This window comes from Lissotriton helveticus, chromosome 6, assembly GCF_964261635.1.
Source record: "Lissotriton helveticus chromosome 6, aLisHel1.1, whole genome shotgun sequence".
Classification (NCBI taxonomy): Eukaryota; Metazoa; Chordata; class Amphibia; order Caudata; family Salamandridae; genus Lissotriton; species Lissotriton helveticus.
Window position 1 is genome coordinate 1,375,563,424 of NC_136067.1, and position 18,702 is coordinate 1,375,582,125.

Consider the following 18,702-nt stretch of genomic DNA (forward strand, 5'->3'; position numbering starts at 1 on the left):
AGTATGGGCCAGATGTACTAACATTAAGAATACCCATTTCCTAATTGCTTTTGAGTTTCTTTAGCGATTCCTAGTGGGTCGCAAATACACCTCCCTCATGCATATTAATGAGGTAGGTCGCAATTTGCGACCCATTAGAAATTGCAGCCATCACTGGGACGGTGGCCTGCTTAGGTCAGCTGACCACCATGTCTATAATTGCTTTTAGTAAAGCACATTTTTTTTTAAATACAGCCATTTTCCTTAAAGGAAAACAGGATGCACTTAAAAAGAAAAAAAGTAACTTTGCAGTTTAATTTTGAAGAGTGGGCAGTGGTCCATGTGACCACTGCTTGCTCTTAAAAAATATTTGTTTTCCATTTTCATTGGGGTAGGGGTTCCTATTTGCGAATAGGTCACCCACCTCAATCAAGGAGTCGGTAAAATATTAATGTTTTGCAACCGTAATTCGGTTGCAAAACATACATACTTCCCATTCAGATTTGGTATTTGGAAAGGATGTCCTAAACACGTCCCCTCCAATTACCAAATTGCAAACACAAATTGCGATTTGGTAACGTGTTACCGAATCTCAGTTTGTGTTTTGTACATATGTAAAAGCATATTTCCAGTGGGAAAAGTCCAGTTCGTTTGCTCATGACCGCAAAAATGCTTCGTACGTGTGGCCCTATGTGCCTTATAATATGCATGATAATTGTTTCCTAAAGACCCCTAACTGAAGTGAGGTGAAGACATTACATTCTGACCTTCTGCTGCTTTAATGTCTAATCTGGTACCATCTGTGATTGGAACATCTTAGGAGGCAACATAAATGTTGCTTGTCATAAAATGAGCCCATTGAATGGAACAGAGAGGCTGATCAAAGTTTATGCCATAGATGTCAAAGCTTAAGCTACATCACTGAGATAGCAAAGTGGGTTGAAAAGGACTCATCCTTAACCCCTTCCACGCTCATGACGAGCTGGGCTCGTCATGCAGTAGCCTCCTCGCACGCTCATGACGAGCCCAGCTCGTCATGAACCTATGAGGATCACGAAATCCCAGCACAGCAGGGGAATTCCCATAGCATCCAAGAGGTTAAGGTAGCGTATGGCATTATCTACAACGGGGTCACCAAGCTATAGTCAATTTGCTTTTTTGTGAGCAGTGATCTTTCAAAAGCTCACCCTGTGTCAAGAAGGGGACGCTTGACCCAACACTGTGTCCAGGTTGCTAAAATGATTGTTTTATAATTTAAAGAAAGGAACATGCTGGACACAACCCCCAGAATGAGTTGAAGAAACTGTTTATCTGCCCCTCTCCCTTTGTACCCTGTTCTTACTGCCCTGTCATCTAAGTTAGGGTGAATATGCACGCCCAGAATCGGAAATGTGATGCAACTGCTACCAGAATTTTGACTGACTGGTTTGATTTTAATTCATTAAGCACACAACTACCCACGGGTATCCTGGTGCTGCAATCTATAAGTGGAGAAACTGATGGATAGATCAAGACAATTGGAAAAAGCATATTTTCAGAGTTTTACTCAACCAAAATAAGTGTGTTCTGAACTGATATCTAGAAGAAGAGTGTTCCAAGCCTATTCAGCAACTTTGGGATATGTTGTTGTGGCATACATCAGGGTGATAAAAAAGTAACAGAAACAATAAATGCAAAATCTCAGGCAAAAAAAAGGAAATTTTGGGCGAGGGGTAGCTTGGTTATGTGGACGTACATTTCTGTTAAGTATAAATACCTTATTTTGCCTCCACGGCCCCTGTTACACCATGACTGAAACACCCAAGACATGAGACAGGACATCACAATATTGGTGTGACTCTGACCATGAAACCTTCTCAGTGGAAGGTCAAGTGGATGCTACTTTAGTGTAGTTGAGAAATGCCATCTGAAAGCAATTGAAGCAAGTGCCTCAATCTACCTATCTTTGTCCTAGATCAGATCAGGTTCAATTTCAAGATCATGATCGGATCGGCCAGGTATAGCAGTAGAGGGGGAAACCACAAAGAGAAGCGCACTAGTATTGATTAGTTCTCTTCAGGTAAGGATAAATTAGTATGAAATAGCAGTAAATGTATTTTGAGATGAGACTAATGTGAGATACACAAACATAGAATGGTGCCGATAGTAATATATGGAATGGAACTTGTAGAAACTTCTAAGAATGTCTCAGGATGTTGCTTGCTTAAGTAACACTATATGATTTCCAAAAAGACTCCATATATTGCACAAGCAGATAAAAGGAAAATCGCTTGCAGCTAACTTGAGCCACTGTGTAAAAACTGTTTCGCAGAAGATTGTAGCCTGATTTGTCTTTCGTTTCCCGTATATTGCATTGGCCGTGGTTTTTACCATCATCCGTTCAGTTGTACGCCTATTCGTGGCCTTCAACTGGACTGCCACTCTTACTCTAAAACCTGTCTCTTTTCTAATTTATATATGTTTCTCCAAGACCTTTTTCCTAAAGGTTAAGACATCAAGGTGGTTGACCACTCCCTGGGTTGAAAAGGGTGTATACCTTTCTTTAGTTGGGATTAATAGTCTATCGCTTTACATTTCTGTGAACTTCATTATGAAAATTGAGTTCTAGCCTCTATCCCTTCAGACCATGTTTCTCACCCACAAAATTAGTGCCTCAAGAAATATATCTCCTTTTCAAGCATGCCGCAACACACAAGCCTATGTACGTTATTTTTGACAATGTACATATCTGGTAAATTGTCCTAATTATTCTATTGTAGTATGCATCATTTTGGAACTAGATTTCCACTAAATACAATCCGCTAAAGCGGTAAGTGCAAACTATTGTTATTCTTTTCAAGAATGTTTCCTTTGATATAGATTTTGTTTTCTCCTTCCCGTTATCTGTTAGATCAGGAGGACGCTTTGATGTGACATGTCTAGATATTAGTCGCGAGCTGCTTGTAATCCTGCTAATAACTTTGATATATCACCAGTCCGTCTCATCTGCCATTTACTGTTTTATTTTCTTAGACGTATACAATTTAACTCTCTTGAAAAGGTCACACCAGCAGTCTCAATTTGCGCTTGAAAAAGCAAAGAATTAAAAAAGACACAAACTACCCAGCCAATAAATCAAAGCCAGATGGCGTAAACATCTGAAACCTCCAGGATATACAAGCCCAGCAAGCAAACTGCTGTGTCTACCGCAAAGCTTCATGTGAAGCCAACAAAATGCATCAGAAATTCAAAATTAAGTCTGCAAAGAAATCCGTACGGCACAGATACGTTTTACACCCTTTCCTAGCACCGTCTTTGATAATTTGTTCACAAAAGCACTGTACAATATTATTAGTTTTCAGTTTTCATTCTATTACCACTATTATAACTAGGGAACTCATAGAATTCCTCTGAGTACCATATAAATTCTGTGAGATTCCATCGAGTTCCTCCAATGGACGCAAAATATGCTCATTGCGGTGTTCGCGTTGTAATTTATCATCAATAGCGTGAACAGTGCTGAAAAACACGCAAACTGCACTATGGCGTGCGCACGACCTCACCACCATTCAAGTTGATTTTATTGCCACCCAGGTAGAAAATTTACCTGAGTGGTAGCAAATCTACTTGAGGTACAGGCTTCTGAACGCAAACACTCACAAATGCCCGTCACTGCCCACGTTAGATAATCACACTGGAAGACACCAAAACTCACTTACACTCGTATTTCTGGAGCACTGCGAGAAACAATTCCACCACATGGCGATTGGTGGAATTTACCCGAATTTCCATCTTACAAGATTGGCAGAGTCGCCAAATTCCGCCAATTCTGTAGGTGAAATAAAACATTCTGCCTACCCATAATTATAACACTTTCTTACCCATTCTAATGAAGGTAAAAAGCATTTTCCTAATTCTCTAAAACCTTTCAGCCCAAACATATATTGAACTATTGTTCCATTACACCCTTAACCTGCTTTTCCAAGATTTTGGAGAAAAGCGCATTGAAGAAAGTGACACCACCGTGAACTCTCATATGCTTTGGCTGTTGTTCAATCAACTTTTTGTAGATGTTATCCTTTTTCCCAGGCACCTTCAGGACTAGCATCAAAGTGCCCCTCCCACTTTTTTGTTTGCCCACTGAAGGTATTGTGGGAAACCTTAAAGCATCCTTAACACCTTGCCTGCGTCGAATGTTCAGCTCCAGTGCTGAACGTTTGAAAAACGGGTGGGGCACCGTTGGCCAACGGACGTTCGCAGCACTACCAAGGTAGTGCACGTGACGACCGTTGGCCGACGGCAGCAGCCAAGAGGTTAATAAGCATTGAACAGCATATACTCCTGTTGCTTTGCCACCATGTCCACAATCTTTCAAGTTAAAGTTCAGGGTGACAAGGAAATGACTGTCCGGCATCGTCATCACCTCCAGCACCAATCCCCTATGGTGCACTTTTGCAGAAGTAGACTCTACGGGAGGTCGAACACCACACATTCTGTATTGTGTTCATGAATTAAAACAAACTCTACTGTTAATAGTTCCAAGTTCATAATCTTGTATTGGCCAACTATTCCACACCTCCAAGGAAATAGCCAAGACGTGTTTCGGGGACCACCCTTTTGTCAAGGCGGCCTACAGCTGCATGCACTGCATTCTGGAAGCATGCTGTATCATTTCTCCCCATTTGATAATTCATGTGTGACATTCAACCTCCTGTGGAGTCTACATGTCCAGGATCTTGCTCGGAACGTACTCGAAAGCCAGTCCCACAGTGTGGATCTGTGTCACTCTGCGAGTATTGTCCAAAGCTTCAGACTTTCCATAAGTAACATGCTGGTGGTCACACAAGGATGTCATTCATTTAACTCCCCAACAGAGTTCTCCAGTACAGTGCTTGAGTCTTATAAGAGGCCAAATCGTTCCTACGTTGCATGGAGAAGACACCACTCTGCCTGTTAGAGCCTCCAACTTGTTTGATTGCTGATTTGACCTGCTCATTTCTTGTGTTGAGCATGAAGGGAAGGTATAGAACATAGCATCAATCTCCCACTTTATTATGGACTTGGTTCTCTGCACAGTCGTCTGATTCCAAGTCGTTCAGAGCCTGCTTGTGTGCAAGTTGTCGAGGATGAAAGAAGGATTTGACTCCGGCATCCATCTTCTTGTGCTTGTGTGACATTCTGTAAGTCACATCCGTACTGTGCCAGTCGTTTAACACAACTCAATGGTTAAGTTCAACAAGATTCACAGCAGCTGCCTATCCATCAGCATTGGTCCAAGGAACAGGATTGAGTACACTCCGTGTGGGCCGTTGACCTCATCTCAGTCATATTGCAACCCTGCTGCTGCCGAACATAACGTGCGCCCTTCTCTCCATCGCCTTTCGCAGATTATGCCTCACACAACTCTGGTTTCACTGCAGTCGTAAATGGTTCGTCTCACGACCTTCTAACAAGCCCACATAGTGTTCCCGGAAGCCCCTCCCAGGGATCAGGGTGTGCCAGATAGCACCTGGCTATGGAGACATCAACATCTTAAGCTTCTCACTGAGTCAGGGAGGGAAGGTTAACACGGGCTTGATATAGTTTAGGCTCCAATCAGCACACCTTCAAAACCTTACCTTTCCTCATGTGTGTCTATGGCCCTGTCACCCCTTGACGCCAGGTGCAGGAGAGACGACTGTAGGGGAGGGACCGCTTCGCAAAGCCAATAAGAGAGCAGCCATCTCTAAGCCAGGATTGCTCCGATTGTGGTGCTTGGTTTTAGGGAAAGATTAGCACGTAAAGGCCCTAAATTATTTTTGTGATGAAAAATGTGTGGTTTTCCACACTTAGGTACATAGTGCATCATGAATAGATTTTGAGAGGGCACCTTAACACCTTAGCCGCGGTAGGATTTACCGCGGTGTGCTGAGTTTTTTTAAAACCCGCGGTTCATGACGAGCTCAACTCGTCATGAGTGTACGAGAGGTGTACCTCATGACGAGCTGAGCTCGTCATGAGCGTCGAAGGGGTTAATGTTGAAAGGCAGGTGCCAACGATGGAAGTGCAAGCTATTTTCTTGCCGGACAGTGTTTCTTTTTCCTGAAAAATTAGCCCACTGCTCTTCACTCAAGAAGTAAGTTATTAAAACTGAGAAATCTAGGCCTCTGCAAGAGGTGAGGAGCGAAGGACTAGAAGCACTGTTCATGATTTTATGTGTGGATAGGCTGTTGTGAGTTGGCAGCATTCCTGCTCTCCCATAGGACAGATGCTGCAGTTCTCTGCGGTTCCCACTGTGGGTTTATTTAAAGTCTTGGCCCCTCTTCTGGGACTATTTTAAGATGGTGGGATAGCTCCAGTGTTACATTTTCCCACTCAATGACAGTGTTTTACATTCCAGTTCTGGAAAATGTTGCATGTTGTCTTTTGTGCAGTAGTTCAGTTTGAAGATTTCTTTTTGCCGCTGTAATTTTGACATGTCCTGAAAACAACTTGCAATAAAAACACAAAGAAATTGTAAAGAATACAATGAACTATATCAGCTTCATTTTGTTTAAAGTTAGTTTTTTAATGCCAATGATTTAGTAGATATGATTGTTTATTGAAACAGTCTGTTGTCCTTTGACAGGTATGATTTGTTTCTGATTATGTATTTCCAATGTATATAATAATTCGGTAGGATTGCATCCTGTGTGGTTTATATGTTTTTAACAAAAATACTGTATGTTAGCACATTGTCCAGTGGCCCTGTATCCTAAGCTTTGGCTACTTGTTGCGTTTTGATTGGATGTCACGTGATGCTAAGAAATCCTGATCAGGTTTGGAACTGACATTGGCTCGGCAGGGAATGGAATCACTGTGGCCTCAAAACTGTTGTAAGTCATACACATGTATCCTCTGATCCCTGAAAAAGATATAGGCCTAGATGTATCAAGCCTTTTGCGAATCGCAAACGGTCTATTTGCATGTTTTGGCATGCATCAAAAATTCGCAAAATAAGGAATCGCAAAAATTTGCGATTCCTTAAATGCTATGTATGTAGCATTTTTGAATTGCGAATTTTGGTTAAGAAATCGCAAATTACCACCAACTTGTAGTTGATGGTAATTTGCGAATTCTTCAAAAAATGCACAATGTCGCATTTTTGAAGGTGCCATGTGACGCGCACACATGCCCATAGGGCATGTATGTGCGCCATATGCACACACATGTACATTTCAGGGGTGCAGCAGGGTGTCCTTGAGACACCCCTGCACCCTTGAAATTATTCTCAATTTGCGATTAGCAAATTGCGAATCGCAAATTGAGATGTGTTTCACAATCATTCCGATGGGCCTCCTGGCCCATAGGAATGAATGGGAAATTATTCCTTATTTGCGAATTCTAAAATTGAGAATTCGCAAATAAGGAAGATTAAGATATCGCAAAAAAATTGCGATTTTTTTACATACATGCCATTTTGCGATTTCTAAATAGCGATTCCTTAAAAATCGCTATTTAGAAATCGCAAATGGTTATGTTGATACATCTGCCCCTTAGAGTTATAGATGCATAAAAGTCGGTAAACATCAAAGGTTTCTGAGAGATATCGCATAGACAATGAGCAAAACTTGAGTCGTCCATGATGTCACTAAGAACCTTTGGTGAAAAACATCCATGTTTATCACTTTTCACCCATCTATAATTTTGTGTTATGTATGGCCATCAACATCATGTGGACATGATTTCATCTCGTACAGAAGGGCATGCGAATCATGGGGGAGCCTTACATAACATGGCCTCGCAATATCCCAAATGATAAAGAAATACATGGCATCCTGCCACCCTTCCTACCAACCTCTGTGCCTTCCCTCCTTCTCCTTAACCAGTGCTCTCTGCTCTCCATCAATCAATCAATCAAATCAGATTTATAACACGTACAGTTGCCCATCAGGCATCCCGGCACTAGCCCAAAAACACAAGCCCCTGTACCCCAGAGCATGGACGTCCTTGAGTCTGGTTATGAGTCGCAGCTGCGACCTCTAACTTGTTCCATGCTACCTCTGCCATTTCCTCTGCAATCCCTGGCCTCAGAAGAGGCAAATATTTTGCCCCTTCTTAGGCCACGGGTCGCACAGGAAGTGCCAGGATTAGCAGGGAGCAAGTTAGAGATTGCAGCTGCAACCCCTATCTAGCCTCAAATGGCTTCCATGCCCCAGAGCCCTAAGACTAAAAGTCTCAGCTCCAGAAGTGAGCTTGATATCAGCCTCCATCAGAGCAGAGAGCTAGCAACATACTAACAAGTTCTCTGCGATCACTGGCAGAGCAGCCTGTCATTCCTTCAAGACAGAGCCAGGCAGGAAGCAATGTTTGCTTTGTACTGTTGCCAAGTCATAGCAGTGAAAGAACGCCATTTAGAATCTGGTATTCACAATAGTGGCTCTCGGCCCGACCTATATATAACCTATAGAATTGTAAATAGGTAGCAGTCACCAACAGGGATTTTTTTCACTGAGGGGTTCTGAGTAACCCTGGGTGTAGTTCGCGTAGTAGCGCTACGCGTAGCGCACTTTGCACTACGCAAGCTACGCGAACTGCGTAGTGCACTGTGCAAAATGCTGTTCGCAGTGATTGCACAGTGCCGAATGCTTGTCCGCGCTGTGTAATCATTGCAAACCGCATCTTGCACAGTGCATGCAGTCGTTTTCTGCCGCTCGAGTAGATTTCTACTCGAGCGGCAGCTTTCTCAACGCGGACTGGTAGTTTCTCGTTGCGAGTATACGCGACCACTCACAATGAGAAACCTGACCTTCCAGCGTTGAGAATCTCGCCAGGAGGTTTTTTTTCCACGCTCGCGATCGGCAACTTGATGTTGCTGATCGCGAACGAGGAAAAAGTCTTGCTGGGATGTTATTTTGCTTGCTCGCGGTCGCCAACTTGATGTTGAGGGCCAGGTGCAAGCAAAAAATGCCTGCTATGCTACGCATTTTTGCACTGTGCTATGTGCAATTCGCGTAGCGCGTAGTTGCGCAAACTACGCAAACTGCGCGAGTGTAGCGTAGTCCCACGCCAAGGGTTAGTTCTGAGTGAGGTCAGATAGACAACGTGAGCAAAGCTCAAGTTGCCTATGATGTCACTCAGAACACCAAGGTGAAAAACAACCCTGTTAATAACTTTTCAACCATCTGTAATTGTATGTTACGTATGGCGCCCATAACCATCTTCCCCTGCTTTTAAAATCTGCTCATGTGCAAAGTATTAATGGGTGGGTACCATTTATAACAAAATCTCTGCTCCAAAAGATCAAAAATAAAACCTGGGGCCCTATTACAGAAGTGCCCTGGGGGCGCAACGGCCATTTGCACCCGCTTTGCGCGCACACGAGGCCCTTTGGTATACAGAAGGGGCCGCAGACACTCGTGCGCCCCTTTCTGTAATACCGATAGTGCTGGCACACATAAAGCGCCAGCGCTATCATCAGAGTGCGTTCCCTCATTTGCATTGGGGCATGGCCCCGAGCAAATAGGGAATCCATTGTGCTCCTGCCGTATTACAGATGAGGGCGCAGAGGCAAAGAAGCGGTCAGGAGGCGCACTGTGAGTACGCCCCCTGATGGCAGCCCTCTGGAGGGGGAAAGGGATCTCATGAACCCCCAGACATTCCCTTACAGGCGGTGCAGATAATCCCTGCACCCACCTGCAAGGGGATCTCTAATCCCCCTTGAAAGTGCAGGCGGGTAGCCGCCTGCACTGTGAAGCACAGATCAGCTTCAAAGAAGCCGCTCTGTTTTTCACATGAATACGCTGCCCTCAGGGCGGTGCGAATTCCCGACTGCCCTGGGGCAGGGCATTCATCCTAATAGGGCACATGTTCCTTGTTTGTGCAGGGAGCACCTTTCAAAAGGTGCTCCAGGTGCAAACAAGGAAAATGCGCCCTATGTATGATGCAGCCCCTGGTTTCCTGCTTTCCACCCCTACCGCCCTCAGTGCCTTCCTTCCCCCTCCTCCCTCCTCAGCCTCTGCTTTCTGTTCTACAACACTACTCCTTTATGACGTAGCAACAATGGCAAACAGCTATGTCATAGTAGTGACTACCCTAATTTAGGGTTTGGTATTCACAATAGTTGTTCTCAGTGAGAGCCATAATAAAGAAATTGACCCTGAAAAACCCCTAAAACAGGGGAGAGAATCTAATGATATCATGTACAGCGTGCACCAAACTGTTGAACAACTGGCTTGCAGAATATTAAGTACTGTTAACCGCATGGAACCGGGCAGAATGACTGCGTCGATTAAGGTTGATGGACTACAGTGGTAGATGTTTATTGAGTGTGTAATTAACATTCCATTTGATGTTTTAATAGGCCACACTTTGGAAAGACTACCGGCTATGAATTACTCACAGTTAATGGAGGCAAAAAATATTAATGAGGCTAATACATTTTTTTACATGTTGTTGACCACAAGATATTCCTAATGAGAGGCTTTAGCATTACTGATACCCCGCTCTTCCGGCTGTGTTTTAGGATGCCGACTGTTGTTCCTACTACGTACAGTGAGGTCTTCAAAAAGCCATTCACAGCTTCTTCTCTTTAACCAGTCTCAAGGCTTTTTCTTTCCCCCATGATTCCAGCTTAGTCAACCTCAGAGATTGTTCCAATGGAGCAATCAAAAGAATTGCTCTTACCAGATGTTTACAGAATCTCAACAAGCTGATCGCCTTGTAATTGACAACTCTAGACTTTGGCATACCTGCAGACCTCCTGTGACCATAAAGAGGTAGAACTTTTCAGGTTTAAAAATTGATAATTTGCAAAACGATGATGTTAATGAACATCACTCAGTATAGACCAGGCATCTCCAACGAGTAGTTTGTGAGCTACTGGTAGCGCTCCAACTAACTGTAAGTAGCTCTCCTGCGTGCAGGCTAGTCAACTAAATTAGAAGCTTGTTCTTCGTTGACTTAATAGAGGCGTACCAAAATGGAAAAGCATATGTCTGCGGCTTATTAGCTGATGTGTGGAAAAAATGTTGAATTTTCAAAAGCAATTTAAAGCTGATATTTGAGTGGGAAATACAAAATTAAACCATATTGGGGAGATTTATTACTAATATTATTAACTTAGTGCCAGGGTCATTGCACCTATGGTTGTTATGTATTACCCATTATGGGGAATTCTACATTGAGAGAGCGCCTCTGTTCATCTTTCTATATGGTGGCAACTAATGTAATTTTGTTTGATGTGGTAACTGTTACATCTCTAATAATATTTGTAGGTCAGTGGCTATTAATTAAAAATGAATAGATCTCATTACAGAAAAGGTTGGAAACCCCTGGTATAGACTTTCAAAGCCCTGCCAAGTTTCCCAGGTCCGAGCGTCACTAGTTGATCCAATCCAGTTAATTTTACTTTGCTTTACGGGACTTGGTTATCCCATTAAAAATGGGATAACCAGTAGGTAAAAGCAGGACTTCAAGTCCCATAATGCAAAGAAATTTCCTGAAGTGGAGCAGCTAGTCATAAGTAGACCTAGGACATTTTGCAACTATGCTTTCGTTTTTCCCTTTTCATGCTATACGTTTATTGATGTAGGAAAATCATAGGAAGCACAATGTACATACCTGACAAACTGTGTTGTCTGCTCAGTTCTGTAAGGGTGAAGTTTCCTGCAGAATGGTGTCTATTGCAGGAGCTTTCTTAGCATTCCCCCGTCAAACTTCACACAACCCTGCCAAGTTTCTGAGGGCTTTCCCAGGTCCATGCATGACTCCCAGTTCAGTCCAGGTTTTTTCTTTGCATTGTGGGACTTGTAGTCTTGCTTATCCAATTATAAAATCAGGACTACACACGGGGTGTAGCTTGGTCAGTAAGATCGGGGTTGTGAGCTTCAGATCTCCCAACAATCACGCTGGCACATGATGTTAAAATACATTATATGACAAACAGGGCACATGAGAGGGGCTTAAGGGCAGCAAAAAGGGAGAGGAATGTGGATTGGTAGCTGTAAGTGAGAGAAAGCACATTATTTTGTAAAATAACCTACTATTTTGAAATCTATCCAAACAGAGAGATGGAGAGAGTGTATGTGAGTTTCTGTCTGTGTGTGTAAAAATTCCTGATGAAATCCGACAGACCCCTCACCATACCCGACTGAAAGCGCCTGCACCCAACTATATATCACAAAATACATTTTTTAGGGGGGGGGTGTAACACCCCAAACACACCCCTTGAGGCTATGCCCCTGACTACACACCTCCAAATGCAAATTATAAACTAAGCTTGGATCCTGCACCTGGGTAAATTGATATGGAAAATTTTGCAAAAATGCTTCCCTGTCATTGCTACCAGCCTTTCAGAGGCATGTTGGTAAATCTGAGCATGTCAATATAGACCTGTCTCCTCTTAGGCCAAAAAATGTAGTGGTAGTTTTTGCCTTCTGCATGCTTAAGCCCTCAGCTTCTGTTTTTCAGAACTGATAAGTCTTCAGTGCACTTTCCCATAAACCTTTGGCACCCAAGTAATTGAGTACATACATTGAAAGGCCAGTAGCCTAAGACCTTCAGAAGGCCAGATGGCAGTACAAGTGTTCTTCCTATGCCCAATTGACTTTCTCCAGTCCTCAGATCCCAGTGTCTCCTTGCTGCAGTGGTGCTCCCGCTTCTGTGGCAAGTGGCTCCCATAACATGTGGCTTCTTAAGCCAGTTCTGTGTTTTGAGCCACTTTGTATGTTTGAGCCACTTTGTATGTTTAGATTGCTGTGTCCTTGTTTCAAAGTACATCCCTAACCCCAGAATCCACCATACTTATGACTGAAAAACCTAGGCTGTGTTTTTATGTTTAAATCTGTTTTATTGATTTTACAACAAGTTAATATACTTGGGTCAAATTATTTGTAAGAAAAATGTGCACGTGTGGTTAACTGCAATATTTGTCACGTCTGGCAATATCTTTTTAGGCACTATACAATGAAGGTTTATTTGCCAATAACTTTGTTTCTATTGTAGTCAGTGTGTTTTTCAGCTAAGGTTGTGAGTTGGATTACACAGGTTCAATTTTCTATGCACCAATATAAACGTAATAACATAAAAACTTGAAAGAAAAATTAACAAAGAATAAAAACAACTCTTTCCACATCTTTCTACAGCATTCCCTCACCCCTTTTTGGTTGTGCCTCTAGATCCCTACACAAATCTTTTATGTGCTGTGCACCCCCCGCCAGCTGGTTCCTCTATACCGGCATGGGTCCCCTGATGTTCAAAAGGCAACAGAAATTCATCTCAAGTCCTCCTCACTTCTCGAGTTACGCAAGAAGCTGTAGCCCTGGCTCCTCATATGAGCACCTTGGGGACCTCACACCTGCACACCTGCCCAAGCACCTGGATACTCTCTTGGGTGATTAGTGTGCTATACAAATCGACATAACATAACAATACAGTATAATTGGGTACTTCCTGCAGCTTCTTTCTCGCCCTTTCGCTTCAGCGCCATGCTCTCACATTTGGCCCACTTTATCACATCCTCATCCAACTTGTCACCAGGAGAGACCCAGTGCCTTCTTGTTGATGCCTATGTGTCTGTTTGAGGCAAAAGGTATAGCCATTGGTATTGGTCACTGGAAGCTGAAGGCCACCTCAAGACATCTCAACGCACTATACAATGTGCTCTTTCTCCCACCGCAGTTAGTGCCAAAGTCTGTCTCCCTTTCTTCTTCCTCCCCTTGTCTCCTTCAGCCTTTCCCTCCATTGTGCTTTGTGCTCCGGCTTCCCGATCCACACACTTTGCTGGTCTTTTCTGCCGATCTGCTCCATTGCCTACCGTCAACTCTCTGTGCTCATGTTTCTTTCCCTCTGAACATGAAAGTGAAGAAAGACTAGGCCCACTTATCCATCACAGGGCTCTGGAGACCGCCCCTTTCTCGCTGCCTCTCATTTGCTGACCATACCGAAAGGGCTGCTCGCTGTATTGTCAGTTCCAGTCAGGGGTGTCGCTTCCATTGGTGCAGCAGGTGCGGTCTGTGCTTAATTTGTAAAACAATAAGTGCCAGGGCCCTCATCAGGAGGCTACCACAGATCGCACTACCCATTACCACTGCCAGCACTGCCAATAACAGTACCAACACAACTACTAATTATCACACTCGTACAAGTGTGACATTTCAGACTATTCCAGGACCCCAAAGCTATAAAAATGGCTTGTGCTGCAGGCATTATAGTCCTTTTTTTTTAATGTATTTTGAATTAATAAACAACTGTTGTTGTGTTCATCTCTAAATCAGACAAACAGTGACATAATGTGGCAGACTGCCAGAAGTCTGTGGGGCAGATTTACAAGCCCCTTGTGCCCCTTTTACGCCGCCGTTGCATCACTTTTGTGACGCAGCGGCGGCGCAAAAGATGCGCCATGGTGCAGGGTATTTACAACGTGACACATCTCCCAGATGCGTCACGTTGTAAAGCCCTGCGCCAGAAGGAGGCGTTCCATCGCAGGGGGGGCGTTCCGGCGCAGGAACGCCTCCCAGAAGTGGCTGAGTGAAATTTTCTTCAAGATTTCACTCAGTCACTTTTGGGCCTATTCTGCGTCAAAACCCTGCGCCTGCTTGAAGCAGGCGTAAGGATTGATGCAGCATTGTGGAGATAGGGCCCCCCCAGAGCATTGCTGTAGCTGCGTCGCGCTTGCGACGCAACTTCAGAAATGCGCCACTTTCACGGCACAGATGCGTGAAGCATCCGTGCCGTTTTTGGCCCATGGTGCGCCGCATTGTAAATGCGGCGCATCCACGGTGGCGGAGCTGCGGCGCACAATAACTGTGCATCTCTGCTGATATGCAGGGATGCGCCAGTTATTGTAAATCTGCCCCCCTGTGCTTACAATTAAGTGCAGGTGCCAAGCAGATGGAAATCATCAGCACAACTTTAGCACTGGGTGCAGTGGCACTGAGATCCAGAGCCCTGATGGGCTCATTGAATCCTGATAATGTCTATATTTTGAATCCTGATAATGTCTATATTTTGCTATCTCAACAGCAGTCAAAGGGTAAATTTCTTTGCATGCACCATGGCATCCTTTCTCCACTACTGGTTCCAGTCAGCCTTATTTGGCTGCACTGAGACCTTGTTTTGATTTATATCAATGCGCGTGGATGAACTCTTCTTTAGCATGGGAGGCCTAAATTCATAGGCAGTAGTACTGCCACCAAAGTAGAGGTCTACAGCTTACATCAGTAAGGTTGCTTTAAAGCAGGTGAGCAAGATCCATCCAGGGTGAAGTGGGGAGTAGATGTGGCTTAGTGGCTTGAGTTGCTGAATTTGGAATTGGGGAACCAAGTTTGACTCTTAGCCTTGGCTCAACGCCTTGTAAGTCTCGCCAAATCTCTTAAAAGAGTAACTAATGTGGTTCTCTTACAAAGTGCTCTAATGCACCTGGGCCAAGTTTGCACTACATAAAACTGCAAAAAAAAGTGTTGTAGTTACTCGCTGCAATGTTTTAATAAATATGGGCTGGTTATAGGCCCTCGCCTTAGCCTCTTCCATTGCGGGATCTCATATTTTGTTGTAGTGGCTCAGCATGATGCCATTACCGTAACCCTCATGGATGTCCATTGCGCAGTCAGCTTTGAGCATGTGCAAGAAAAAACAAAAAGAAAGTCAAAGCAGGAAGCCTTTAGAGGGTTATAACTGTACCAGTAACACCCCAGTAGTGATCCGCTGTAAATTGAACGCACCTTATAATAATCCCTGCTTTTCACCTTTGAAAACATCACATTAATAGTAATGACAGCAGCAAAGGTGGACACTTTTCTTTATTTTGACAACGTCTATACATTTATTTATTATGTCTTTTTTTAACTGTTTCATATCGTCATGGTTGTCAGTAATCTACACAATAAACTTTGCATTGACTTGACTTATTTATTTATTTGATACTCTATTCCATGCTTATTCATCCCCTGCAAAGTTTTGTTGAAATGAAGATACAGGGTCCCATTTACAAAGCTATTTGTGCAGGTAGATTGAATGTAGACCCTCAAAATACTTCATATGAGAGAGAGTGAGAGAGAGAGAGATATAGTGTGTAAATTAATGTTTCATATTTACAAACTATGAATTTACACTGCAAAAGGATTTACTTCTATGTAATATTATATCAAAACAGCATAATATTTTCAGGGAGTGACCCAAGCCATGGCGGCGATTTGTTGGCCTTCCAGGGTGGGGATGTCTGTAAAAGCGGACGAGCAGCTACAAATACGTGAGTTTCTGGGCAGTCACAAACTTTTAGCAGGCACACTTCTACACCGGGTACGGCCAGGGATTTCCATCTATGAAGGGCAGTCCTAAATCTATATCCGGGGTTGGAATGGGAGGGAAAACCTTTAACATTCTTGGGGAAATAGAGCAAGTCAAAATGCGGGTGTGGGAATGTTTCCAAGCTGCCAATATACTTATGGGGCACATTTAAACATAAGTGTGCATTCACTATGTTTGTGAATGCGCAGATTATTATGCATGAGAATAACATGAAATTCACAAAGAATTTTAGGATAATTTCAGTGAAACTCTACCTGGCAGAGATTCCCAGGAGGAGTCCATGAGCCCTTTGTGAATTCTGTGATTGAGGGAGATTAACTCAAGAAATACGTAGAAGCTTCAGTAAATTTTTATTTTACGTGGATTGAGCCCAAAAGGTTACAATTGTGCAAATTTCTCTTTTTATAATACAGGTTTGATTAAATGTGGTTTAAATGTTGTTACAGTGTACTTTTGTTATGTGCCATTTTGTTTTGCTAATATACATACCACAGCCAAACTTCAGAAACGGCTTCAGCGCATACAGAACGCCTCCGCACGACTCATCCTCGACATCCCTTGACACAACCACATATCCGCCCACCTGAGAAACCTGCACTGGCTCCCCGTCAGCAAGAGGATCACGTTCAGGCTGCTCACCCACGCACACAAAGCATTCCACAACATGAGCCCCGAATACCTCAACAACCGCCTCTCGGTCTACACCCCCATCCACCAGCTCCGCTCCACCAGCCTCGCCCTCGCCACCGTCCCACAGATTCGCAGAGCCACCACCGGAGGAAGATCATTCTCCTACCTGGCAGCCAAGACATGGAACTCCCTCCCCGCACACCCACGACTGACCCTGGACCAGCTCACCTTCAGGAGACACCTCAAGACCTGGTTATTCAAACAGTAGTGGCAACCCCCCCCCCCCCCCCCCTCCCTTCAGGGCCTTGATACCCTCACGGGTGAGTAGCGCGCTTTACAAATGTATTGATTGATTGATTGACATAAAAACATGAAACCTGCAGAGGAGCATGAGTATGCACTTGCTCAATTAGGTAATCTCCAAATGCAGGCGATTCTGCATGCTTTTAACTAATTGGGGTTCTAGTGGTAATTGCATATTTTGGTGATCTAGGCTCTGATTAAACAGACCCATCATCATCTCTAGGCATGTATGAAACTGCATATTGTGTAGCAACATTTCATGAAAAGTACATGAAGTTAGGCAAAATGACTTCAAAAGGCCTGACACTTGGTTTACCTGTATCCTGAATGAAATTTTCACGTGACGGCATACTTTGCACTAAAAAGTCCCATGGCATTGGTTCAAGCAAAAATTGACAAGAAATAGCCTAATGCAGAAATCAACAATTTTGCAAATTTTGTGTAATGCAAATTGCACATATTTCGTGAGCATAATTAAAATTTCACCTCAGACCTTCCTTTACCGATTGTATCTACATATTCTTTTCCCTCTCCTGCACGGACTCACTCAAACATACAAGAGCAACTTCCACTTTGTCCTACGGTGATGGCTAGTTACATGCTTCCCAGTGCTTAATCTGAGCCAGTAGTTTCCGGTGCCCCGCACTGGCACTTAATCATCAACACTGGCGCTTTCATGAGCACCAGTTGGGACACATCCACTTACGGGGGAGTAGGTGCTTTGCCCAGAATCACAGGATGTTGAGCCGACGTTGAGACTCTAACAGGGTTCCCCAGCTCCGAAGTCGGCAGCTCTGGCCATTACACCACATCTTCTCCCACCTTTCATGGTTAGTAGTTGGTTCTGTTTTAGGCGGCGCTAACAGGAGAAATGGGCTGGTAGAAGCTGCCTCCTGACGAGAGCCCCACCACGGATGCTTCCTATGGCACAAGCTTGCTAAGACTGAATTCATCTACTTGCATTCTTACACTGCACTGAAAATATGTTATTTTCCCTTTACTGGCCGCAAATATCATGCCCTGTGCCCTATAGCTGTAAACCCCTCAGGATTCATTTCAGGAACAACATTTTGCTCTCCACTTTGAGTGCCACCTGCGCTGCATCCATAGCATGTATTCACAATACTTTTGTTAAGAACCCGATAAACACCTAGGGCTACACTATCAACCGTGCCCTTGGAGGGCAATGATCATGTGTGGCTGCATTTTGTGCTCTCAGGGTACTTTGGTTTTACAGAAGTGGCCATAGTCACTTGTGTAGCCCCATCTGTAATACAGATAGCTCCAGTGCCATTATAGCACCCCTGCGACCCTTAGGGGGCATTCTCTCATTGGCATCAGTATGTGGCTCCTTGTACACAAAGAAACACTGTGCCCCTGTGGCATGTTACAGATGTGGTCAAAAAGGCCATCAGGAGGCGAACTGACTGTGCCCCACATAGAGATGGTGCACAGTAAGTGTGCTCCCCCACCATCATATCTTGGAAGGCTGGAAAGGGGGTTTCATGGGTCCCACCACCCAAGACATCCCCTGCAGGCAGGACT

General features: G+C 43.9%; 1 protein-coding gene across 4 annotated transcripts in view; it reads left to right on the forward strand.

Annotated features, from left to right (window-relative positions):
* Positions 1-18,702, forward strand: part of FYN (FYN proto-oncogene, Src family tyrosine kinase) — a 541,378-nt gene that overhangs the window by 279,673 nt on the left and 243,003 nt on the right. The window lies entirely within an intron of this gene.